This window comes from Nyctereutes procyonoides, unplaced genomic scaffold, assembly GCF_905146905.1.
Source record: "Nyctereutes procyonoides isolate TBG_1078 unplaced genomic scaffold, NYPRO_anot_genome, whole genome shotgun sequence".
Taxonomy (NCBI): Eukaryota; Metazoa; Chordata; class Mammalia; order Carnivora; family Canidae; genus Nyctereutes; species Nyctereutes procyonoides.
In genome coordinates this window covers 22,097,546-22,121,593 of record NW_026575122.1, presented here as the reverse complement: position 1 = coordinate 22,121,593, position 24,048 = coordinate 22,097,546, and the positions used below count along the sequence as shown (strand labels likewise).

Genomic DNA, 24,048 nt, shown 5'->3' with positions numbered 1-24,048 from the left:
AGATGCAAATATACAATATCTACAACAGGTCCGTTTGGGGGCCAGAAAAGGCACCCCAGGGATGTGACAATGGTACAGAATCTGGTAACTTTTATATTAAAGTATCAAACCTCAATAAAATAATATCAGGATTTATTTTCATACTTCTGTGCCTTTCGATTTGATGCCTTTTGTTTGGTTAGTCACAATCTTCAGGGCCCTTGACCTTTTATTGTTTAATATTTGCTAAAATTTTACTTCAGCCTTTTATTGACCTGCAGAGCCTATTGTCATGGAGACAATATCCTAACAGACCTGTGACCGGGATACCAGCATATGTCTAGGCACCAGAAAAACAATTAGTCTATCATACCCTTTCCTTGAGGAGATTAGAATCTAAGGCAAAAATAGTACCCAGAGAATCACACAAATCAAGGCAAAATTCTAATGATGCTAAATGTTATGAGGGAGAGACACATGGAGTACAGACACATGTGCAGCCAATGAGTATAAATGATGCAGACTTGGCTGATGGAAGCAGACCCCCAAAAAGAGACACAACTGGAAGAGACAGTGAGGTCTCTGAGATCAGAGTATCAAAACTAGAGGAATGTGACAAGAGAAGTAGAAGAGGTCTCCAGATGGAAGAATAAAAAAGATTGAAAGAAATCAATGGTGAAAATAGCCAAATCTGAGCATCAGAAGACCTTCCAGTCTACCCGATACATCTTGCTTAAAAAAAAAAAAAAAAATTGAAAGAAGATTGGGAAGCATAGCAAGACCTAAGAGCGCTGACACTGAGCAGCATTGTGAGTGTGCTACATTTGTGCTCCTAACAGATACAGTGGGGGGCCCTGGGCCTCCCAGAACACCAGGAAATGTGTTTTTGACAAGTATCCCCAGCATCAACTCCATGCCAGGCACATGGTAAGCATCCAACTATTTAAAGCTTTAGATGGTTTTAAAGAATACAGGTGGACTCTCCCACCATCCCAAAAGGAATCACGGAGCCTGAGAACTGGAGAGAACAGGACATCACCAACATTCTCATTGGATAGATGTGGTAACTGCTCAGTCCACACAAGCACATAGGGACAAGCAAGGGACCAAATTTCAGAGTCTGGCCTCTGTGTTTAAGCCCATACATACATGATCCTCTGTTCAGGTCCAAGCCACACTGCTGTGACACGTATCCTATTTCAATGCAGATTTCTCAGTGCCACTGCCTGAGGAATGCAGGTTGTGCAGAGCACAGCTGGGTGGCATCATTCAGAATGCAAACAAACAATGCCTCCTAAGGTTGTTGAGTGCACCATCTAAACACCTGTACACAACAACTCGGAGATTATAGCTGTCCAAACAGTACAGCTTCGTGATAGCCAACAGTCCAAGGAAATTGTGTGCATTCTGACTGTTCTGTTCCACTTTATAGGAGATTCTTTCTAAAGGGTAAAGGCACTGGTAAGCAGATAACCCCCAGGACTGGGGTTATCTGATTTCTTAGAAAAGCCTTATCTTGAACTTTTAAGCATGCCTATAATGCAGGTAGAATTTCCTTGTAAACAGAGAAAAACTATTGTAATCAACAAGCAAAAAAAAATGTATTGAAAGAATAAAGGAGCTGGGATATTCATTGCCAGTCATTAACCTGATTTTCTAATGAATATGGCATTAGGCTTTCATTAACAATCATTTGTGTTTATGTTGAACAGTGGATGTATAATGAAGGTTGGTAAATGAAAGCAAAATTAAACCAGGGAATTTTGGACACTTATAAAGCAATTAACTTGTTTGGCAGTAATTACACATTGAAAGCTAAATCAAGTGCATTTAGAAAGCCACAAGAGTTGCCACATAAACCAGAGGTGCTTTGCTCTGAAATAATAGAAAAACCTCTCCTTCCAAAATGAAAGAGAAAAGCAAAAGTATGGTATAAATGACAAGCAACCCCCAGGTCTAATGAAAAGAAATACAGTTACAGCCAATATGTTAGGGAAGAGGCAAGTTACCAAAAAATAGGACAGCTCAGCGAGAGAAAGAAGGAAGGAAGGATGGAAGGAAGGAAGGAAGGAAAAGAAAGAAAGAGAAAGAAGAAAGAAAGAAAGAAAGAAAGAAAGAAAGAAAGAAAGAAAAGGCTTTGCAACAAAATTATATGAAAACAGGTATGTGCTGGGGAGTTCAGGTTTTCTGTTTGTGACACAGGCACGCACGTACATGACTCATACACGCGCGCACACACACACACAGTCTACACACTTGAACAACCCCCTAGATGTGTGCAGAATAAACCCTGAATCCACAGTCAGGTTTTCCAACAGCCACCTCCTCTCAGTAGTTACCAAGGCTCTGGAACTGACAGTTTTGCATCTCAATTCCCCCTAGTATCTGACGATAGTCCTTTATTTAATTTAACATTTGACATGAAAAGTCAGTCGTTAAATGCATCCAGGGGAAAGAGGAGCCAAATGAGGGGCGACAAATGAAACCCCCAGAGAGGAAGCAGTACTGAACCATGAGGAAGCAAAGGCAGTAACCTGGAGATTCCACGTGGCCACAGCGCTCAGAACCAGGAACTTTGCTCCAAAAACATATTCGAAATCCAATGAAGCTAACAAGATGAATTTTTCTCAGCCTTTTCCATCCTGCCAAAGTTAGACAAGACATACTACAGAGGTGCTGTTTGGTTTTTTTGCCTTTTTTTCTTTCTTTCCTCGGCAGAGGAGCTAGTCTTCAGATGCGCCCAAAGGTCTGAGCCAAAGGACAGAGCTTTCCAAACTGGAGACTCGATGTCTTCCTCCAAAAGATCTGAAGATTCATGAGCTCTTCCCATATGACAAATACATTCATAAGTAGGATTTATGGGTGCTTGAGGGTTAGTAACCAAAAGAAAGTTTCCCTGGGGGAATCTGTAAAGGGCAGCTGGCTTTGTGGAAACATTTGCAAAGTGCTTGGGGATCAACTATGCTAAAAGCAAATACTTGCTTTGCCTGGGGATTGAAACAGAAAACTGAAATCTTCACATAGGTCATTTAACTAGTACCAAAAAAAAAGTGTTTGCCACGATGGAGTGTGTGCATTTCTTTTGAGAAATGTGGTCTTTTAAAAGATAAACATTTTCAATCTTAAAAAAGGATAAACCTTTTTATTTCCAAGCAGAGGATCATAAAGACATTAATGACAAGACATTAAGTTGAAAAATTCATTTCTCACTTATTTGAACCACTTTAAATATTTAGATTGTCTGCCTTGTTCTAATCTAATATAGAGCATTTTATTTGAGGTTTTCTTAGGTGCAGAATTACTTCCTGGTTTTGACCAAGACTTTATCAATATATCAGTGTACTATTTCATATCTTTGCAACAATCCTCATATTTTTTCCTGTGTCTTCATAGACACATATGTTTATGTAAAGGAAATTTGAGGAATACACTATTCTTGAAGGTAACTGCTATGATGCTGGGGCTTCTTACATTTTATTACCTATACAAACCACTTTGGAAACTAGTTACAGTGCAGATCCTGACTCAGGAATTGTAGAGTGGAGACTCAGACTCTGCTTATAACAAGCACCTAGGAGATGTTGATATCCGCTCAGCAAGGTACTGGTCTACTCAGCTTTGTAGTAGGTAGCTGCAATTCCTAAGATCAGGACCAGAGGTAACAGAAGCCTTGGAAATAGGTCAGTTCCTCTCCAAGAAGAAACCTGGAAAGTGTAATGGACCAGAAATGAAGCAATAGAGGAATTAACACTTGTTAGAAATGAAATATGCAAGGAAAATGGTTCAGTCCCCACCACTCCTTAATGCATGCTTCCCAGCTGCCAGAGCTTTTTTTTTTTTTTTAAACATTTCTCCAGTTGTTGAAATCTGGACAATTGAGTTCACCAAATAATTACCAAAATTCCATGCACTATGTTAAGCACCAAGGATGTAATCATAAATGAGGCATAACTCCCATAATTCTCCCCCAGTGTGGTTACAACACAGCAGAATAAAATCTATGATAAAAAGATGTTTTAAGCTACCAGAGGAATGCCTCAACCAGAGCTAAGGAAAAGAATGTTTATTCAAGTTAAAAATATCAGGGGCCCGTGGGTGGCTCAGTTGGTTAAGAGTGGACTCTTGATTTTGACTTAGGTCATGATCTCAGTATCATTAGATCAAGCCCCGCGTCCGACTCTGTACTTAACAAGGAGTCTTCTTGAGATTCCCTCCCCTCTCTCCCTGTCCCTTATCCTGTTTGCACTCTCTTTCTCTCTCTCAAATAAATAAATCTTTAAAAATATTAGGAGACACTCTTGGAAGAGAGGTTGAATCTCAAAACTTGACCAAAAAAATATCCAGTTGAAGAAGAAGAGGAAATAAGAGCATCATTAGCAGATGATCAGCGTGGGGAAATGACTGGATTGTGAGAACATTCTGACTCCAGGTGAGAGAAGGTGTGTCTCTGCAATGTTTCCCCAAATCCTCCACTAGAGGACTACTGAGAGGCAACTATTCTTATCATTATTCTGTAGATGAGAAATTTGAAGCCCAGAAAATTTATGACAGCCCAAGGCAATATCACTAAGTGGTGGCACCAATATGCCACCACCAGTCTGCCTGGTGCTGCAGCCTGTTCTCTCTACCTGTGTTCTGACGTCTCCCATAAGTATTTCAGCACCTGGGCTGTGGAATTTAAGGCAGAACTGATCTGATAAGGAATTGGCATTGCCTTTTCTGTGAGGATTCCATCCCCAATTTTTCCTTCCCTCAACTAGTATTTTGCTAAAAAAAAAAAAAAAAAAAAAAAAAAAAAAAAAAAAAAACCACAGAAAAATAATCCATCCCAATCCCATGGTGATTTAAGATTTTAACAGCCTTAGGCAGACTCCAGTTTACAAAGAATTTTGTATGTTTAAAAACTAATGATTTAATTCTTGATTACATGCTTATTTGTCTTTTTAAAGATCTAGATTTTGAAGAACAAGATCAAACAGGAAAGGCTGAGATTGGGCCAAGGGAATTGTTGACAAAGCCACGACTTGCACTATGGCGCCTTCAGGCAAAATACAAAAGTTGCTCCCTCTAGACTGATCCGTCCCCATGACAGGGTTTGGTGGGGCCAGCAAATGCACCTGCATTCCAGCCTCCACTTATCCCCTGGCCCTGGAACCCTTGTGTAGGATACACCCTTCTGACCTTACATGGTATCCCCAAAGCTGGAGACTTCAGCTGGGACATGTGGTACATGGGTGAACCTAGAAACTAGATTCCAGAGAGATAGTGACATGGGGGGAAAAATGCTGTGGATGCAGCACACACTACTTTTAGGAGTTCAACCATAGTATTAAACAAGAGATGAGACAGAAGCCAGACAGGTCATCAGGGTCAAGTGTTGACTTTCCCCCACCCTCTAAATAATTAGAGAGACCTGAGAAAGCTCAGAAACAAGAGGAAGGGGATGGGGATGTGGGTCGAGGAAGCAGGCTTAAGGCACACAATAGTCAACTTTAAATTCAAAAGCATCAATTCATGATTCTAATCCTCTCTTCAAGGAAAACAAAATCATGTGGGATTAAAAAATTCTTTGAATCTAAGACACAAGCCTAATTCCTCTCAAAATAAAAGCGAGGACTCAACCTTAAATAAAATAACTTTCTGTAGATCTTGATTATAAAATTACTTCCTCAATTCCTCTGACTTCAGAAGCCTAAGAATAACAAATAATTACAAATAATTATCAAAATGGATTTCCCATTATCAAAATGGGAAAATGGATTTTAACCCTCCTATTTATGCGGTTATTGCTTTTTATTAACATGTAACTTGTAGATGAGTTTATCAACAATTAATATATGACAAATTGTTCTTAACCAAAAGCTATATGTTCTTTCTGTCAGTACTTCTTGTAACTGTTTCCTAACAGAAAGTACTGGAAATACATCTGCTGGTGCTTCTTCTCTTCCCCTGGTAGCTGGAGAATCCAAGAGATGGACAAGTTACATTTTCTGTGGCCAAATATTAGCAACTTCACCATAATTCTAAGATCATCATTTTTATTTGAGTATAAATAAACATAATGAAGTCTTAAAAACATTAACCTTCATCCTAACTATCAGGAATAAGAAGAGTTAGAATTTTAGCTAGTCATATGCTTTATCTTTTATTGTGGATCTCATTTCAGAAGACTCATTGAATTTTTAGGAACCTGCCAGTCTAGTCAAAAGAAATCACAAATCCTTAACTAACATATGCTAACTTTTCTTTGAGGAACAAAGAAGCATCTTTGTTTGTTCCTCTCCAGCAAACACCAAGCCATTTAAAAGGAGTCTTTTCAGTGGCAATGTTAGCAGGGAAATTCAATTGTATTTAATTAAGTTCTTCCCCCAAAAACTGCACACAGAAGCACCAAAGAGGTTATCAGAGGTCAGATGCCTGTCACGACTTTCTGACCCTCCCAAAATGCAAAATAAAAGATAGTGGTATCCCTGCTGGTAAGATGGGCTCCCACATTTGTGCCTCTCTCTTTCTGCTTTAATTTAATAGCAATCAGCACAATATGGCTGCTTTTTTCTGAACAATAGGACAGCAGAAGTTAGATTTATGGTGCTGCAAGGGGAAGGTGGGAGACAAGAGCGGCTCACTATGGCTTTTAAGGTTCAATAAGAACATCACTGTGTTACCCATAAAAAAAAAAACCTTGAAAATCTACTTAACATTCATTGTTGTCAGAAATAGACAGATGTGAACTTCTGATATTTCGTGTCCTAGAATTATCTTAAATCGCCAACTTTCTTATAGAGTCTCTTTAAAAATGATACTTCAGTGAATACGATTTCTTCCCTACCAAGAAGAAAATGATATCTGATCATGCATTTAGGAGCTCCTTCACTTTAAAATAGTAGAAGTATTTATATAGCAATCCTCATTTTCCAAATTTCATCATTTTCACAAGTCTGCTAACAACCTTTCAATGAGCAAACGCACTGACATGGTCAGAAGTACTGACTGTGTTTCATTAAACCAGACAAAAGCTAATTAACCCAAATTTTATTTAGAGTCTTGCATGTGTAATTACAAACGAGCCCCAGACATGGAGCTTACTTCCTGTGACATTTTATGGTTAGGAAATCGCATTCTTCAGTGGCACTGTGAGGGGAATCTCAGAATCTGGGACCCAGAAGACATACTCAGAACTATTTAATCCAACATCCGAGCTGATGTGTGTATCCCCCACCACCACCATAATACTCCCACCCTCTGTCATCCAGTCCATAGCTGGACAATTCCCCAAAGACTTGGACCTCACTGTTCCCTGGAGCCAGCAGGAAGTCAACCCTTTCATAAGCACAAAGTGAAAACCTGGAGTAAAAGGAGCCTTCGTTTTGAGATCAAAATCCCTGAACTTTAATCCTGGTTCTGCAGCCAACTTGGGATTTCAAGTAACTCATTTAATATCTCTGCGCTTGTGTAAATAAAAGATAAAGATATTTGTGTGCCCATCTCTGAGTCAAGATCCTCGTGTTCAAATCTAGGTGCTGTAAATTAAAGGACAGTGAATCTCCTCCAACTTGAACACCAACTGAGATCAACTGGCAGTAGCTAACCGGAACACTCTCAGGATGTTGGGCCTCTCCAGGTTTCTTGGGAAAAGAATGCCATGACTGACTGGCAGGATTATCATGAGTGCAAGCAAGTTCCAGGGTGCATGACGAATATACGATACCCACGTTTTCTGTCTTAGCTCTAGGGGATACCCAGGAAAGAGCTATGGAAAGGACATGGAGGGCTGTAACTTTGTCTAGCAAGAACAGCTGGGAGATTGGTGCAGGTGAGAATTATTTCCAGAGACGTTCTTGTCTTAGAGATCAGAGCAACCTTTGATTGGCAAATCCATTTAAAAGTAGAAGACTTGCTAAGCTCATATCCATTCACTCGCTTGCAAGTCAAGCCGTAGGTTCAGGAGGAAGAGAGATCAGCAGTCACTGAACACACATCAACCACCCTGCAGAGTAGGTGGGGTAGGCTCCCTTCAGGTGACAGCGCTGAATGGGAGATTAGCTGACCATCCCAAGGATCCTCGGCTGCTAAATAACGGTTTAAATTAAGATCTCTAAATATTCCTCTAAATACCTCTATATATACCCCCAGTGGCTTTCACCATTGTTCTAATTCCCTTCAAGATGGAAGAACAGCAAAAGGCTGTGGTGGGTGGTCCCATCCTCTCCTGTCAGTTCCAGTGTCCTGCACACCTGCAGATCCGTCTCTTGGTCCCATCCATGATCTCAAGCTATTCCACGGTGCATTAGCTTGCTGCAAACCTAAACCCACCATCACCCTTACAGTGATAACATTATCCTAATGGGGATATATGGCTAACCCTATTAATCTTTCTTAATAAGCAAACATTTTAAGAGAAGTGACAATTGGGACGCCTGGGTGGTTCAGTGGTTGAGTGTCTCTCTTTGGCTCAGGGTGTGATCCCAGGGTCCTGGGATCAAGTCCCACATCGGGCTCCCGTCAGGGAGCCTGCTTCTCCCTCTACCTGTGTCTTTGCCTCTCTCTCTTGCTCATGAATAAATATATCATTTTTAAAAAATAAAAAATAAAAGAAGTAATGATCAAGGAGGACTTACTGTCGATTTTATTACCCAAAACTATAGTAATGAATTCTCCACAGAACACTCTATTTTTTCTTCCATTTCATATGCATGATTAGGTACTATAAAATTCAGTGATTATCCAAAAGTAAAATTGCAGAAAGTAGATTTGTGATACGGATGATCAGAGAGGGAAAGACAGGGAGAGAGGGAAAAAGACATAAAACTGATCATTTGAGGGGCACCTGGGTGGCTCAGTTTGTTTAGCATTAGACTATTGATCATGATGTCATGGGTCATGGGCTCCAGCCCCGCATCAGGCTCCATACTCAGTGTGGAGACTGCTCATCCCTCTCCCCTCTCCTGCTTACCGTCTCCATCTCCTCTCTTTCTGAAATAAATGAATAAATGAAATGTTTTTAAAACCTGATCATTACAACTTCACACTCTACTCCTATTCACCTAAATATTAGTCCTAAAGAAGCCCAATATTGTTTCCCTCAGTAACAAGCTGAGTGACCCAGGCAATGGGCCCTCACAACCAACCAGGCTGTGCTGGGTTTGCAGACTACATGGAGGTACAGGTGCTGTGACTGGACCTGTTACCACGGCAGCAAACACCATCTGACACCCCAGCTTTATAAACCACATGCTCTGGAACCTGTTCCACTCACTAACATTTTAAGTGGTTCCAAGTTTTTAACCTTTGAATGAGTGCAAGAAAAATGTCATATCCCACAATCGAAATGAGAAAGGCCTCGGAACACCAAGCCTTTTTTTTTTTCTTTTATTAACGGCCTTTCAGCTCAACACTAGGATCATTTTATTACCCCTAAACAGGAATAACCAAACATTATCGCGACCCAAACACACGCTGTGCCGTTTGTCAGATAAGCCGGAACAAACTCTGAGAGATGCCAACGCCCCATGGCAAAGAGCCGACTGGGCTTTTCCCTCCGCAGGAGAGGCCGGGCTGTGCGGCGGCGGAGGAGCGCGGGCTCCGCTCGGAAGCCTGACGGGGGTCACCGGTGTCTTCGGTCCTCTGCTGCTCTGTGGCCTGCAGGGACCACCAGCGACAGCCGCCGTTTATCAGAGCCCCACGCCGCGCCGGGCGTTGGCAGGTGTCAGCTCGGAACCGCAGTCTGGCCGCTGCGCAGGTGCAAGGGGCCGCGAGGTACATCCAGTCGTATTTGGAGGAAACGCCGGCGTTCACCCGGCGGGAGAACCGAATATACAGGGACGTGGAGACCTCGGAAGGTCGACGTCACCCGATGACCGAGGGACAGCTTGCTGACGTCAGCGCCGTTGACACACGGGCCATCCGCGGCGGGAGCGGCGGGGCTGGAGACGCAGGTGGCCCGGGGCGCTGCGGAGGGGCGGGAAGAGGGTCCTGCCCTGCCGCTCGGGGTGGCGGGCGGCCCCGTGAGACCCCGGAGCGGGGTGCAGGCCTCCCGGGGAGAGGGGGACTCTATGGGAATCCAGAGAAACCCTGAACACGGACGCATACTCAGAGGGGAGTAATTGCCCACGTCGTAGACGCGAGCGCGTCTGAGAGCCTCTGGACGTCAGACCCCTTCCCCTTTACGCAGACCCTGGTCCAGTCGGCAAGACGGACACGTTCTGTGACAGCACATCCACATCGTCTCACGTGTCCCTCGGCCCACTCCACCTGCTCCTGGGAGGAAGCCGCAGAGAGCCGCGGCCCAGGCAGGCAGGTAGCCTGTGCTGCTGGCGCCGTCCTCCCACCCCCGGGGATGTGGGCCCGCCCCGGGGCGCTCAGCGCAGCGGCCTCCTGCCTGCACCTTCAGGGCAGTGAAGCGGGTCCCCCTCGGGTGAGCTACCCCCTGGTAGGAGGAGACCCTGCGGGTTCTCACCAGGGGTCCCCTGAGCGCACGGCTCATGCCTCCCTCCCGCTCCCGACGTGGCCGACAAGCCTCCGGCGGGTAGCACGCACAGGGTAAATGCAGCTCTTTGCTTTTTTCGTTTTTAAGACAGCTGCTGAATAATCTTCTGCAAAATATCATGACAGTCTGTGACTCATACTTTACAGTAACATATGCTTTCAGGGTTTAATTTGGTTTTGAACAGGATTAAATGTGCTGAAAATCAGACCACAAGATTTTCATAATGAGGGACGGAACACAATAGTCACCTTACATGAAGAGCAATTATTTAACACGGATTCACGAATTGCTTGATGGTGTTTTCTTGTGGAGACAGGCACAGCTGTTAACGCTGAGAAAGTGCCAAGTTTTATTTATTCCCCCCCCCCTTTCCAGGAAGAGAAAACCCCTCTGCCCTCCCTTGCAAGTGTCCTGGTTCCCCCTTGGGCCGCGGTGAGTTAGCAGTGACTAGTAGGGCGCCTCTGTCTCCATTTCAGAATGTTGCTTCCTGCCTTTTTGCAACTGACTGTGTGGGCACATGTGTTGGAGGGCGGGGAGGGGGGTCTCATTGTGGCTGCTGTCTTTTAAATTAAAAAAAAAAAAACGAAGATGTGTGTTGTGCCATTAAAACATCGCATTTAGGTCAACAATACAGAAGTTAATATAAAAAGCAATATAGAAAAAGAGTTTTGACTCCCGGAATTTTTCAGTTGATCTGAGGAGCTGGGCCAGGCCTCAAGATCAGAGAGTGTTCTGTGAGCCAAAAGGTTCGGTGCGATTTAGGGGCCAACAAGCAGCCAGCCCTGGGGTGTGGAGTTCAGCAGGTAAGACAATTTTCTTGGGAGGCTGGAAACCCAGTGGGAGCCAGAGGACATTTCTGCAGTGAGGCTGAGGTGGGCTATCTTCAACGGGAATGACAAAGTCATGGGGACAAGCCATTTTCTCGATCCTGATGGAAAGCCTCAAAGTGCCCACTCCCCAGAAAAGGAGCAAGTTTGTTGGTACGTGTGCTGCGTTTGCTGTTATGTGCGAGGAGTGGAAACAGTTTGCTCTTGAGACAGCAAAGGTATTTTCGCCCTGAATATCCCATGTGCTCTGTGAAGAGGCCCCTGCTCCATACTTTGCAGGATTCTGACTTTGTTTTCCTTCATGCGGGTGACCTTAAAGCATCGATTCAAAATTCCTCACCTCTGTCTCAGCCTCCCGTACCCAGAGCGTGGTGTGTTCCAGAGCCACATCACCAATGAGACAAATATTTGCTTTCACCAGGGTCACACAATAGATATTCCAAGGAGCCTGTGCAAGGACAGAAGACTGGTTTCTAAGGTTGAGGGTCTTCTGCTCAGAGAAAGGGCTTCTCCTTCCCCTGCTCTCAGACTTGTGCTTGGTGATTAGAACTTCCTCCTAAGCCAAAGCTCCAGGAATGTTCCAGCCCAAGGACAGGGTTTTGTTTTTGAATAAACAAATCACCCTCCTCAATGTTTAGGAGAAAGTCAACATTACACATAAGCCAAAATGAATAACGTCACACATAATGTCTCTCTTCTCTCCATGAAATGTGACCAGGACCTGAGTAGGTCTGACGGTAAAGTCCCCTGCCTTAACGTGGCCCAATCCATGTGTCCAAGTGACCCAAGTCACAGTAAACCTGATTATCTTGAAGCACTTAGCTGGTCTCTCCACCTCGTATCTCTCTCTTATCCCTCTCTTCCCATCCATCCACCCAATCGACCTGATTGATCTTCCTAAAGACTAGTTAACCTTCACATTATTTTCCCTGGAAAGAAGTCAGCAAAGGTTCTCCACACTCTTTTGTTTGGCATTTAAGAGCTCCTGTCTCTCTCTCCAAATTGCCTCTCCAGCCAGAGCCACCGTCGTCCCCCTGACACAACCCTAGGTTCCCTGCACACATCTCACTGCTCCCACCATGCCTCACACTTCCCCAGCTGTTCTCTGCCCTGACACCCCTCTCTCTTCACCCCTATCCAAGCTCCCACAGCAGTGACCTAAGAGCCCCTTAGCAGCCTTCAAGCACCGTGAAAAGAGAGCCTGTCTTCCTTGGCTTTGAGTCTCCTCCGTAACAGAGAAAGCCTCATCCTGGGCAGACTCTCACAGATTTACTGTGTGGATAAATGGATGCAAGCAGAGATGCCTGGGAGGAAAGATGCTTCAACTGATGAGTAGGGTGATGGACCAGTAGGTAAGTGGGTGAATGCCTGAGTCACGGGTTGGATGCACAAGTGAGTGAAAACCTCTTATTACCAGAGACCTGAGTGAGAGAAACACTGTCTAATAAAGCCACTTGACATGAACTCCTGGAAAAGAACATCAACTGAACTCTGGCTCTGGCCTAATCCAACTTTGCTATCAAAGACAAATTTAAAGGATGACCTTGCTGCCCTGTCTGACAGCCTGGAGCCATGGGAAATAGCCATTTATGCCTATAGTTAGTGCGGGAATGGCATTTAAATCCATCTCGACCCAGATCTGTTGCTAAAGTACGACCTAACCCCATGATCCTTCACTTGACTGGGAAAGCAGTATGTTTTCTCAATACAGTGATCTTCCATCTGAAAAATTCAGATTTCTACAACAATCAACACAGATCTCTGAGGTTCTAAGAGCATGATGGTAAAAGCTAATCCCAGTCGATGTGCTCTTCCTGGACGGGGATGGGCAGCTGCCCTGAGCACCGGGACCCAGAGACAGCAGGCCGTGCCACTGAGGAGGTTGGGTGTCCCCAGGCAGCGGATGGCCAGCAGACACCAGAGTAGGCAGAGGCTGTGCCTCACCAGGGTGTTCGCTATGGCCCTAACCAAGGATTCAGAGCCAACTGCTAAGTAAGGCTCAGGAACACCTTCTAAAACTGGGTGCAGAAACTGGTTTTCTGTATGCCACATTCCGTGAAGTTCCCTGTTGGGGTTTTTTTTTGGGGGGGGGGGCTTTTGGGGCTTTTTGACAGCCCTGTTTACAGGCTGCCGGCAGCTTCCTTGTGTCATCTGTACTGTTGGCAGCGGCCCAGGCTTCTCCACACACTGGCTTCTGGTTTTCTGCACCCGTCAGTGAAAGAGAAGATTAAATAGATGTGTCCCACACAGCTGCCCTCGGGGGGACTCGATGTCTGGGTCCTGGGAAACCAGGGAAGGCTTCCTAAAGGACGTGCCATCCAAACACAGCCCAGACTGGAGGCCAAGCAGCAGGAAGATGACAGAGAACCACACACAGTTCAGAGATGTGGCCGCAGAGAGAAGAAAGTGGGGTTGGAGGGAGAAACCACCCGGAGAGGATGCAGGGTCAGCAAAGGGGCTGATCAACTTGTAGAGAAGTCTGGAATTTGCTCTGGAGGCCACGGGGGGATGGGACAATGGGGCTTTGAAGCCAAGGTACGATTTTGAAAGCAAAGATACATTTTAGGAACATCACCTTGGCCCAAAGGTGGAGGATCTATGGGATAAGATAGAGCAGAGGCACAGCCAGGACACAGGGTAGGGGGGCGCACAGCCTCCATGGCCATGCGGACCCTGGACCCCAGACCCTAGCTCCAAAACGCTCCTGCTCAAGCTCCGCAGCCTGGGCTCCCAGGCTCCCAGCCCCACTTGGGCTCAGACCAGGTCTCTGGACAGTGTGTGTCCACCCCTCCAGCTGGATTGGGCTTCCTCTGCCCGGCCTTTGCATTTCTGAGAATATTCATTGAGAATCACCTTTTGGAGATCCCCATTCCCGGCCTCATCTGGGGCATATGTCCCTATGACTCTGCCTCCGGGAGTCCAAACCTCACCTCAGAGCTCTCCAGCAGCCCCTGAGCAGCAATTTCACACAAAGGGTTTTCCGGCACAAAACTGAACTTGTGGAGAGTTTTTCTGCAACAAAAATTTCCATTATCATTAGCTCTACGAAATCATACAAAGATACACATTCCATCGGAAATTGCATTATTTTAAAGACCAAAGGAAATGTTACAAAGGGGAGAAGGTGAAGGTGCACTCTCCTTCCGAGGTTCCCATTTTACATGGTCGTTATCACCCTACACAAAAACATAGAGGCAACCAGGGGACAGGGAGAGGGTGAAATCCAGAAAGTAAAAAATGAGAAAAAGAGAGAAGGGAGAGGAAGACTGCAGAGTGAAGAGGCAACAAGGAAAGTAAAACCAAATAAATATGAACTTGGAAATACTTAGAAAACAAAATGTACTGATGTCGATACAGCATAAGAACCACATAAACACCAGTTGATGAAATATGCATTTCTGTACAGGCGAATGGTCTCAGCGCTGCTCCCGAACAATTGCTGCAGCACATACCTCTGGGCTACCCTTCCCTCCGGGGACTGCCTGAGTGCTCACAAGTGTTTCTGCAAAAGGAACAAATAAATTGCTAAAACTATAAGCTAGCAGCTTTCCAGAAGGAGGAAGGACTAGTCACAAAAAACCTCAATCCTACACTGTGGCCCTACACACCTGGCATAGTCATCTTCCAAGAAAGGAAATATGATGATCAGAAATGATGCCATTTGTTTTGTTTTGTTTTTAAAGATTTTATTTACGTATTATTCATGAGAGACAGAGAGAGAGAGAGAGAGAGGCAGAGACACAGGCAGAAGGAGAAGCAGGCTCACTGTGGGGAACCTGATGTGGGACTCGATCCCAGGATCCTGGGGTCATGACCAGAGCCAAAGGCAGACGCTCAACCACCGAGCCACCCAGGCATCCCCAGAAATGATGCCATTTGTATCTGAAATATATTTACTGGAGCAAGAAGGATAAATATATGTATAATGAAGAACTGAATTTGATCAGATGTGGTATGGGATTATTAAATCAGTTAAGGAAAAAAGGGGCATTGCTCTGAAGGACGAGACTGGAGTAAATCTGGGGGAAAACTCTATTTTTGAATGATCCCTTGTTCTATTCAAATCTCTTTAAATGGACAGGAAATGCATTTGAGTCCTGTGAAGGTCATGATTGATAAAAGAAACCCAAAACTGATTTAAAGGGGCTAATCAAGGAGAGATTTGCAACACTTTCACGAAATAACCTTCTGAAATGGAAGAGAATTGGCCAATTCCATTTTACTGAGCATCACGTTAATATAACAGCCACATATTATTCAACAAAAGCAATATCCCAATTCATTCTTTTTCACAAGGTAACAAGTCTGGTCTGTGAGTTGAGACTATGAAATGGTGGACCGGACACACGCCACACAGGAAAAGTGTGGAGTAGGATTTGGGGCTTTTTACTGGCTGCAGTTCATTTCATTAGAGGTTCTGAGTCTCCCGCTGGGCTCTTATTTCTAAGCCTTTTGTGTGGGATTTTCCTTTTAAAATGATACCTCAATGCAAACGTCCACATTAGTGTAAGAAAACACTTAGCACACGCCTAAGAAACCTGTAGAATGGTCATAGAAAGCACAGAAATATTTTAAAGCAGAAATAAAGGGAATAAAATGGAATATTTTAGGCCGCCCCTAGCAGGTGGGTATTTGTGGTTGAAAACCTGCTCTCACAAGCAGGACTGTAACTGTAACAATAGAAAGGACACTTGTATTCCAATCATCTCAACGAAACTAAATTGCAGACCTGGGAACATTAAAAAGAAAAAAAAAAAGGAAAGAAAAAGAAAAGAAGAGAAGAGAAAAGAAAACACAACACCCTTCAAAAGAAAAATAAAACAATGCTCCCAAAATAGGCCCGATTATGTGGGTCACTGCATACAGTGTATTTCCCCTGTAGCATTTTATCGTGGTTACTGTTGCCAGGGGACACTTGATGCTCTCATTATATATGTTTGTCTTTCACATCAGAGCCGGTCTTTTCCCTTGGATGCTCCCAGAACTGTAACAGAAATAAAAATAAGGAATGGACCCCATTATTACACAAATACCTACAAAGCAGAGGGAGTGACCCCCGTGGGTCACCGTGTTGTCCCTAGAAGCATTGATGCTCTTGCCCCGGGGGCCCCCAGCCTTTTGTCACAGGGTCAAAGCCAGGACCTCGGCTGAGTATCTTCTGTGAAGAATTAACAAGTGTGACAATTTGTGGGCCCTCCCCCCTCAGCCCCTGGTCCGGCCTGCCTGAATGCTGTAAATAGAGACATCTGGATAGGGCCCTTTCACTGCAGTAATTGAAAATGAACACGGATCAAGTTCTGGCCTGTTGTATTCATAAATCTTGAAGCTTAATTACATTAAAGGGAAATCTAGAGCCCAGCACTATGGAAACTACAGATTCTATCTGGCGCTTAAATCATGAATCTTTAAGATAAGTGGGTTTTCTCTCCCCCCAAGTCCTTAGTAGGGTTGAATGAGAAATTTCCAAACTGAGCCTTCCAGTGTCAATGCACCAGGAAACTTCTGGGAAGATTTTGTGCTCCACTATTTGTACATGTGCTTCCACTGCATGTTCACTGGCTGACACATGTGGCATTCCTCAGAGCACATGAGCACTGTGAGGCTCATAGTTCAGTACGTTGCTATGAGCAATGATGGCGGGCTTGACAGATAGTCAAAGTATGTTTTTTCCCCCAAGTTGAGCAGAGAGAATGTGCATCTAGTTAAAATTTAATGAGTTTCAAAAAAAAAAGGGGGGGGGGGATTATGGCAAATGAACATTCCAAAGAAAGTCAAAGCTCTCAGCATCCCCTCTAAAGATAACAAGTTAAAAATTACTCCTGAGTGATTTGTGATTCCATTGAGATCTTGGATATAAATCAATATATATCAATGATGATATATATTTCATACGTATATATGAAACATCTTTTTATTTGCTTTATATAAAACTTCACTCAATGCTATCAACCAAAGGTGAGTCGTTTTAAAAAGTGCATGACACTGGTGGTTCGTGCAGTTAATACTTTTGTTATAATTGCATGTATTATGTGACCTTTGGCCCATTTTGGCAGATGGATGGATGGATGGATGGAAGGAAAGCATTAGTCCCTACTTGTTAGAGACACACGTACACCAATCACCACGCAGAAGGGCAGTCCTCTGAGGACACACTCCGCCTGTGACTCTGACTCGCCCTACAGGCCATGCCTCTCCCAATATCATGTGCACCATGGGCACAAAATAAATGGAGTGGGGATGAGCTGATAAATGAATCTACAAACTGGATCTGTACCTCTGGGGTCAGCTGCTACTACGACCCCTTTGTCTCCATTCCCTTGTGGTAGCTACCTAGCATCAAATGAGAAAGAAAATCCCTGAGTACAAAAGCATGTGAGGGACTGTGAGGGGTCCGGGCATAATAGTTACCACTGACCTAGAATCTACTTTTTCAGACATTGTGCGAGGGTCTCCATATACAGGCTCTCAAATGCTCCCAAAAAGTTGTCAAGTCACACGATATTATTTCCCTTTTCTTTACTGAAAAACTGTGATTCAAAGGAATTAGGAGCCCAAGACCGCACTGCTGGGAAGATGACACTGAAAGGTAACTAGAGGCTATTTTGACTCTAGAGTCTACACTAATTCCACCAAACTACAGTAATTTCTAACCTTGGAGATTGACCACTTATAAAACATTTCTCTAAATATCACAGGCAGCTTAATATTGTAGCAACACCATGAGCACTGGGTTCAAATTCTGCATCCTGCACTTTTTTCTTTTGGCAGCCAAGATGAGTTAACTTCTCTTTCCTCTCAAGTTCCTCATCCTTAAAAGCAGGAATGATATGATAATGAGAGTAATGCAAGTCAAAGTTGAAGGTCATTTGGAAGGTGAAATAAGGGAATAAACTGACCCAGAATAAGTGTTCATGAGACAATCAGCTATGTTATTCTCTGCCCCACACAGCTCTCACTGGGGTGTTTTCTATCATGACCCTCCTCTCTAGAAACCTCACTATAAACTTACTGGAACTGTGCTGGGAATCTGTCAGGTACCCTAGAAGGTCTCTGAAGAGGCTCCTGCTAGTGAGGGAGAAAAATATGAGAATTCTCATCTTTGCTATATGGTACTGGCTGAATTGTGCCCCCCCCCAATTATCTGTGGAAATCCTAATCCTCAGTACCTCTGAACGAGACTGGAGAGGGGGCCTTTGAAGAGGTCATTAAAATTAAGGAGGTCCTGTGTGTGGGGCCTGATCCAATGTGACCAGTGACCTTATAAGAACAAGGAATTAGGATACAGGCAGCACACAGACTAAAGGCAAACCATGTGAGAATGCAGCAAGAAGGTGGCCCTTTGTAGGCTAAGGAGAGAGGTCTCTGAAAAAGCTCACACTTGACCTTGGACTTCTAGCCTCCAGAATGGTGAGAAAATAAATTTCTGCTATTTAAAGTCACCCAGACTGTAGTGTTTTGTTATGGCAGCCCTAGCAAATTAATACACTATACAAAATTGATTAGAAACACTAATAAAGGAACCTATAACCCCAAGCTGAGAAGGGTATGGGTATAGAGCTGTATACTGTCTTCCTAACACTTCACACTGTACGGTGAGTACTTAATTCACTCACTCGCCTGTATTACCTAGACCACAGGCTTCCCAACAGTAGGGTGAAGATAGGTTTGCTATAGTATCCCCAACATTTAACACAGTCCCCAAAAGATATTCATTAAATAAATAAAACCATGAGAATTCCTTATCTTTCCCTTCCTGTGTTTCGTGATAACCAAATAGTCGATGAAAGAAAGCTCTTTCTAGAAATACCATAGCTCATAAATGCAGACGCAATGATAGAATTAGGCAACTACCATCTTGTAATCCTCATGCAAAAATGGGTCTAGCCAATGATTTAAAATGGATCCTGAAATTATTAGTGAATAGTTGATGGGGAATTTACAAAGACAGGATCATGTTGACACCATCTCTGTTCATTGATCAGTCTTCAGATGCCTAACAAGAGTAAGATATCTTGTGACTTACGATGTGGTGCAACAAGGAGGACATAGGACCACCTTGGAAGTACCCTCCCTACTAAAACTGGACCAGCGTCTAATGGAACCTTTAGAGCCAATGACCCATTTACAAAGATACAAGGGATAGAACATGTGAAAATACACATCCATGAAGCAAGCATCAAAATCCAGGATGCAGGACATTTTGCAAAGAAATGACCCACTTTCCCAAACACAAGAGTGGTATCAGTTGGAGGGAAAAGGACAGGGAGAGGGTTACAAATAAAAGTGGACTTTAGAGACGTAACAACATAAGCATCATGTGCAATAATGGCCTTGAGTCTTGACTCAATCTTATCAAATGGAAAAATGACATTCTGAGACAATCTGGGAAAAAGAAATGCAGATCAACATTGCATTGTGTTGATAAGTTATTGATAATTTTTTTCAGGATTAATAATAGCACGGTCAGTATGTGCAGAGAGGGATATAAATTTAGGTGTGAGTATAGATACCCTTATTAGCTAATGATGAATACAGAATTTGTGGATAAAATGGCACAATGTTGGAGAATTTCCGTAACAAGTTTAAAACTAACTTGATGCTCAAGAATGTGCTGCACAGAAGAGCACAGATTGTGTTGTTGCTGCTCTTGAGGAGGAGGATGCTTCTAAGGTGAAGACATCAGGAGCCCAATTCTTTTGGTTAAGGCATTTACAAAGATTAGTCAGTAAGTGGCAGGACCTGCTTCGTCTAACTCCTAATCCCACGCATGTGGATACTTTGCAATAGCCCCCTAACTCTAAAACTAGGGAGAAAGGCATAATTTTACATTAACGTTTATTATGCAGTGACTTTGCTGGGTGTTTTATATGCATCACCTCCTTTATGTTCGCATACAACCATGAAGTGTGCGCTATTGGGCCCATTCTGCAGATGAATCAGAGTTCAAAGAGGCTGTGTGATTTCCCCAAAGTGGCACAAGATTCGAACCTAGATCTGTTTGACTTCACATCAAAGAAGAACTTCAGATCTTTGGCCCTGGGGCAACATTGGTGTGGCAATCACAGAAAACAGCAGCTTCCTCCTTGGTGAGTGGCAGTGAATATTGGTTTAGTCAAAATTCCCCAACTTTGACCATGGAAACTTATTTTCACATTTAACATCCATTAACTTCACATTTGCCCGTGGAGCACACCTTGAAAAATGCTGCATCGCTCTGTGTGCTTGTAATAGGTGAAATCTTACTGTATTTCTGCCATTTTTGAATTTGGGAATATTAATGCATGCCATTAAGTGGGAAAGAAATAAATCCCCTTATTTATACCAAGGAAACAGTTGGTTATATGTGACCAGCATCATTTGTAATTGACAAGCAATTATCTTTATTCTGCACAAAACAGTAATATTTCCTTCCAAGTATTTAGACTCCTGAGTATTATACTTTCCAAAAGGCCATGAGATTTTAGACACCCTTCGCCAACCTAAGCTCATTGGAAAGCTGACTTCCTACAAGAGTGGACAGGAAAAGAGAGGGAAAATTTACATTTTGCAAGACTGTCTTGTACTTTTATGCTCTTGTTAATATTAATACAAGCCCAAGGCTTTGGGTCAAATTTCACAGAAAAGAGGAAAAAAATGTATTCTCTAGATGTAAAAGTCTCTGAACTGAAACTTGATCATTAAAAGAAAAAGCAAAAATGGAGCAATAATGTGAAACTGGGCTATTTTAAGAAGTGCTTTTCTCAAATACCCAAAACTTGTCACCTCTTCTTCCATCTCCATATGTGCCTATTTTTCCTACATTTCTGAACCCAGACATTTCTGCCATTGGTCTGCCACCCAAGAGCAACAGCCTCTGAGGCCAAGAGCTGCACCTGATGCAGCTGCAATCAGACGTGAAGGGTCACAGTTCAGGTGGAAGAGTGAGCAGCACAGACAGAGAACTGAGCTGAGGCGCCAGGTAAAGAAAGCCCTGACTTGGGGTGTGCTCAGCAGCCTCCTTCATGCTTCAGGCCTCGTGCAATTTTCAGATAGGCGGTTGTGAAATCAGGAAATGTGTTCTCAAACGACAAAAAAACAGCACCTTCTGTTGAGAAAGGGAGAAATGCCATTCCCCTTGAAAGGAAATGCAATTGTTAAAAACCAATTCCTCTCTCTTAAAAATCAAGAATCTGTAGCGTTACCTGGACAACTTCCACTAAAATCTTCTCGACATGCCCCTGTTCCTCCACAGGTGGGAACCTGTGCCCTAGTCTCTAACCCATATCCTAGAACCTGGTGTGCGTGCGTCCCCCAAATTCCTACCATGCCGAGCCCCCACGCGTCGCAGTGCACTCTTGCTGCCATTTCTCTGCGAGAGCAGGGAAAGAAGTCACCCACGATCCCCTGCTGCTTTCTGGGTCTTACGGCCACTGGGGTCAACTGCTCTGTGACCCACAACACGTGCAACCGCTCCACGGCGACGTGCAGGTCAGCAGTTTGCCGACACCCTCACCAGGCTGCGGACTAGGTCGTGTTCCTCGGAGCCCCCACAGTGGCCTTCATTCCAGTCCGGCAAATGCAGATTCTTCAGTCGTGGCTCTTCCTACGGCAACCAGGCCAGCCCTCGATCCTGCCTGTGCCCTGCAGGTCCTGCTGCAACCTTTTCTGTGCACATCCTGATATTCACTGAATTTTTATTTTTTAACAAATCACACTGCTTTTTAAAAAGATTTTATTTATTTATTCATGAGAAACACAGAGAGAGAGGCAGAGACACAGGCAGAGGGAGAAGCAGGCTCCATGCAGGGAGCCAATGTGGAGACTCCATCCCAGGACCCCGGGATCAGGCCCTGAGTCGAAGGCAGATGCTCCACCCCAGAGCCCCCCCTCCCCAGGTGCCTCCAGATCACACCACTTTGCGATTACCATAGTGGAGCTCAATTTCTCGGATGAACAAATACATTCCTTCTATGTTCCAGACACCGTACTGTAGGCTTTCCTTTTGTTACAAACGATGTTTTAAAAGAAAATGAAGGAACAAATGAATTCGGAAATTAAATAGATACGTTGAAGAGTAAAGAAAAAATGTTTCATATTATGTGAAAGGAAAATTGCCTTGGAAACAATACATACACTATTTCTGTTTCGTAATAGATTTATATTTTTATAATTATACATTTAGTTATATATTTATGTTCCATAACATAATACCAATCTATTAATTATGTCATGTTACATATTTTATATTTAATTGTAGATAATTATAGATAACATATAATTCCGTATGTAATTTTCTCTTTCTTAAAATCACTCACTTAACAAGTAGGAAGCGCCGAGGAGTTGCTAAGTTTGGCCTCGGTTGCTGAGCGTGGAGCAGTGAGCAGGGCTTACTAAAAGTCTAACAAAGACCTGCCGAGTGAAAATAGGCTGGGACTGGGGGTGCTGCGGAGGGAAACGGGTCGAGTATGCAAGCTGGCCGGGACCTGGGGGGCTAGCGACCCTGCCCCATAGACTGAACCCAAATCAGATCCCACGTGGGTCACTGGGCAAACACCCAAGCAGAGGATATTAGTTAATACAGAACATGTCAAAGAATCGTGTTGCTCCTCTTGCTTCTTTGACCAGCTAACAGGTGGCAGTGATTCCACGTGAGAATAGGAGCAATGGGTAAGGCGCGGCTGGACGGGGAGGGAGGCACCGCGGACGGACAGAGAGGGGCTCCTGCAAGGGACAGAGGGAGGCTCCTGCAGAGGGACAGAGAGGGAGGCCCCGCGGCCAGACTGGGAGGGAGGCCCCGCGGAGGGACAGAACAGTCCGGTGCTGGCACCAGAACTGGTGTCAAACCACAGGCCCCTCCCTTCACAGCGAGTGCAGGAGGAACAAAAGCACAAGCCCATCCACCCTCTCTAACTCCAATTTGGCCTGGAAAGAAATCTAGATTTTTTTTTTTTTAAGATGTATTTATTTGAGAGGAGGAGGGGGAAAGAGGGAGAGAAAGAGAGAGAATCTCAAGCAGGCTGAGCACCGCACGGAGCCTGACACTGGACTGAGCTGAAAATCAAGAGTCAGGCCTTTAATGACTGACCCCCCCCCCCCCGCCCGGTGCCCCAGAAATCTAGATTTTTAACTAAAATCCCTGCATTTCTTTTCTTAAAAACTGGTAATAATTCAAAATTTTTTTTTAAAAATCAAAAATAATTTGTAAATGCTATGCAGACCAAATAAAACACGTCTGTCATCAGATGCTAATGGTCTCGGTGCCTGGGGGGGCTCAGTGGTTGAGCATCTGCCTTAGGCTTAGGGTGTGACCCCGGAGTCCTGGGATCGAGTCCCACATTAGGCTCCCCGAGGGGACCCTGCTTCTGTCTCTGCCTGTGTCTCTACCTCTCTCTGTGTGTCTCTCATGAGTAAATAAAATCTTTAAAAATTAAAACACTGATGGTCCATTTGAAACCTTGCCAACATCTTGCTCAGCAGAAATTGCCCAAATGACTCTGGGGAGACACGGACCATAAACACTATCAGAGGCAGCATATGAAGTCGTGTGGAGTCTGACATCAGTCATAAATTTATTTTCTTCAGGGGATTAGAATGTGAAAGACAGAGACTTCTACACATTTATTGTAGATAATATCGAATTGAGTGGGCGTGACTAAGTCCTGGAAATTTAATTACTTATTTCCAGATGTAATGTTGCACATCTTCCTTTTAACATTTTAATGTTTCCAAAATCTGTTTGTACCTTATCACTAGAGTCCAATAAAAATTCTTCTGTCC

The 24,048-nt window shown here is 43.9% G+C and overlaps 1 non-coding gene across 1 annotated transcript; it reads left to right on the top strand.

The window, feature by feature from the left end:
- Positions 1 to 646: 646 nt before the first annotated feature.
- On the top strand, positions 647 to 726 carry LOC129517060 (small nucleolar RNA U2-19). The gene has a single exon (XR_008665943.1). It is a non-coding gene; the product is annotated as a small nucleolar RNA U2-19 (small nucleolar RNA).
- The last annotated feature ends 23,322 nt before the right edge of the window (positions 727 to 24,048 follow it).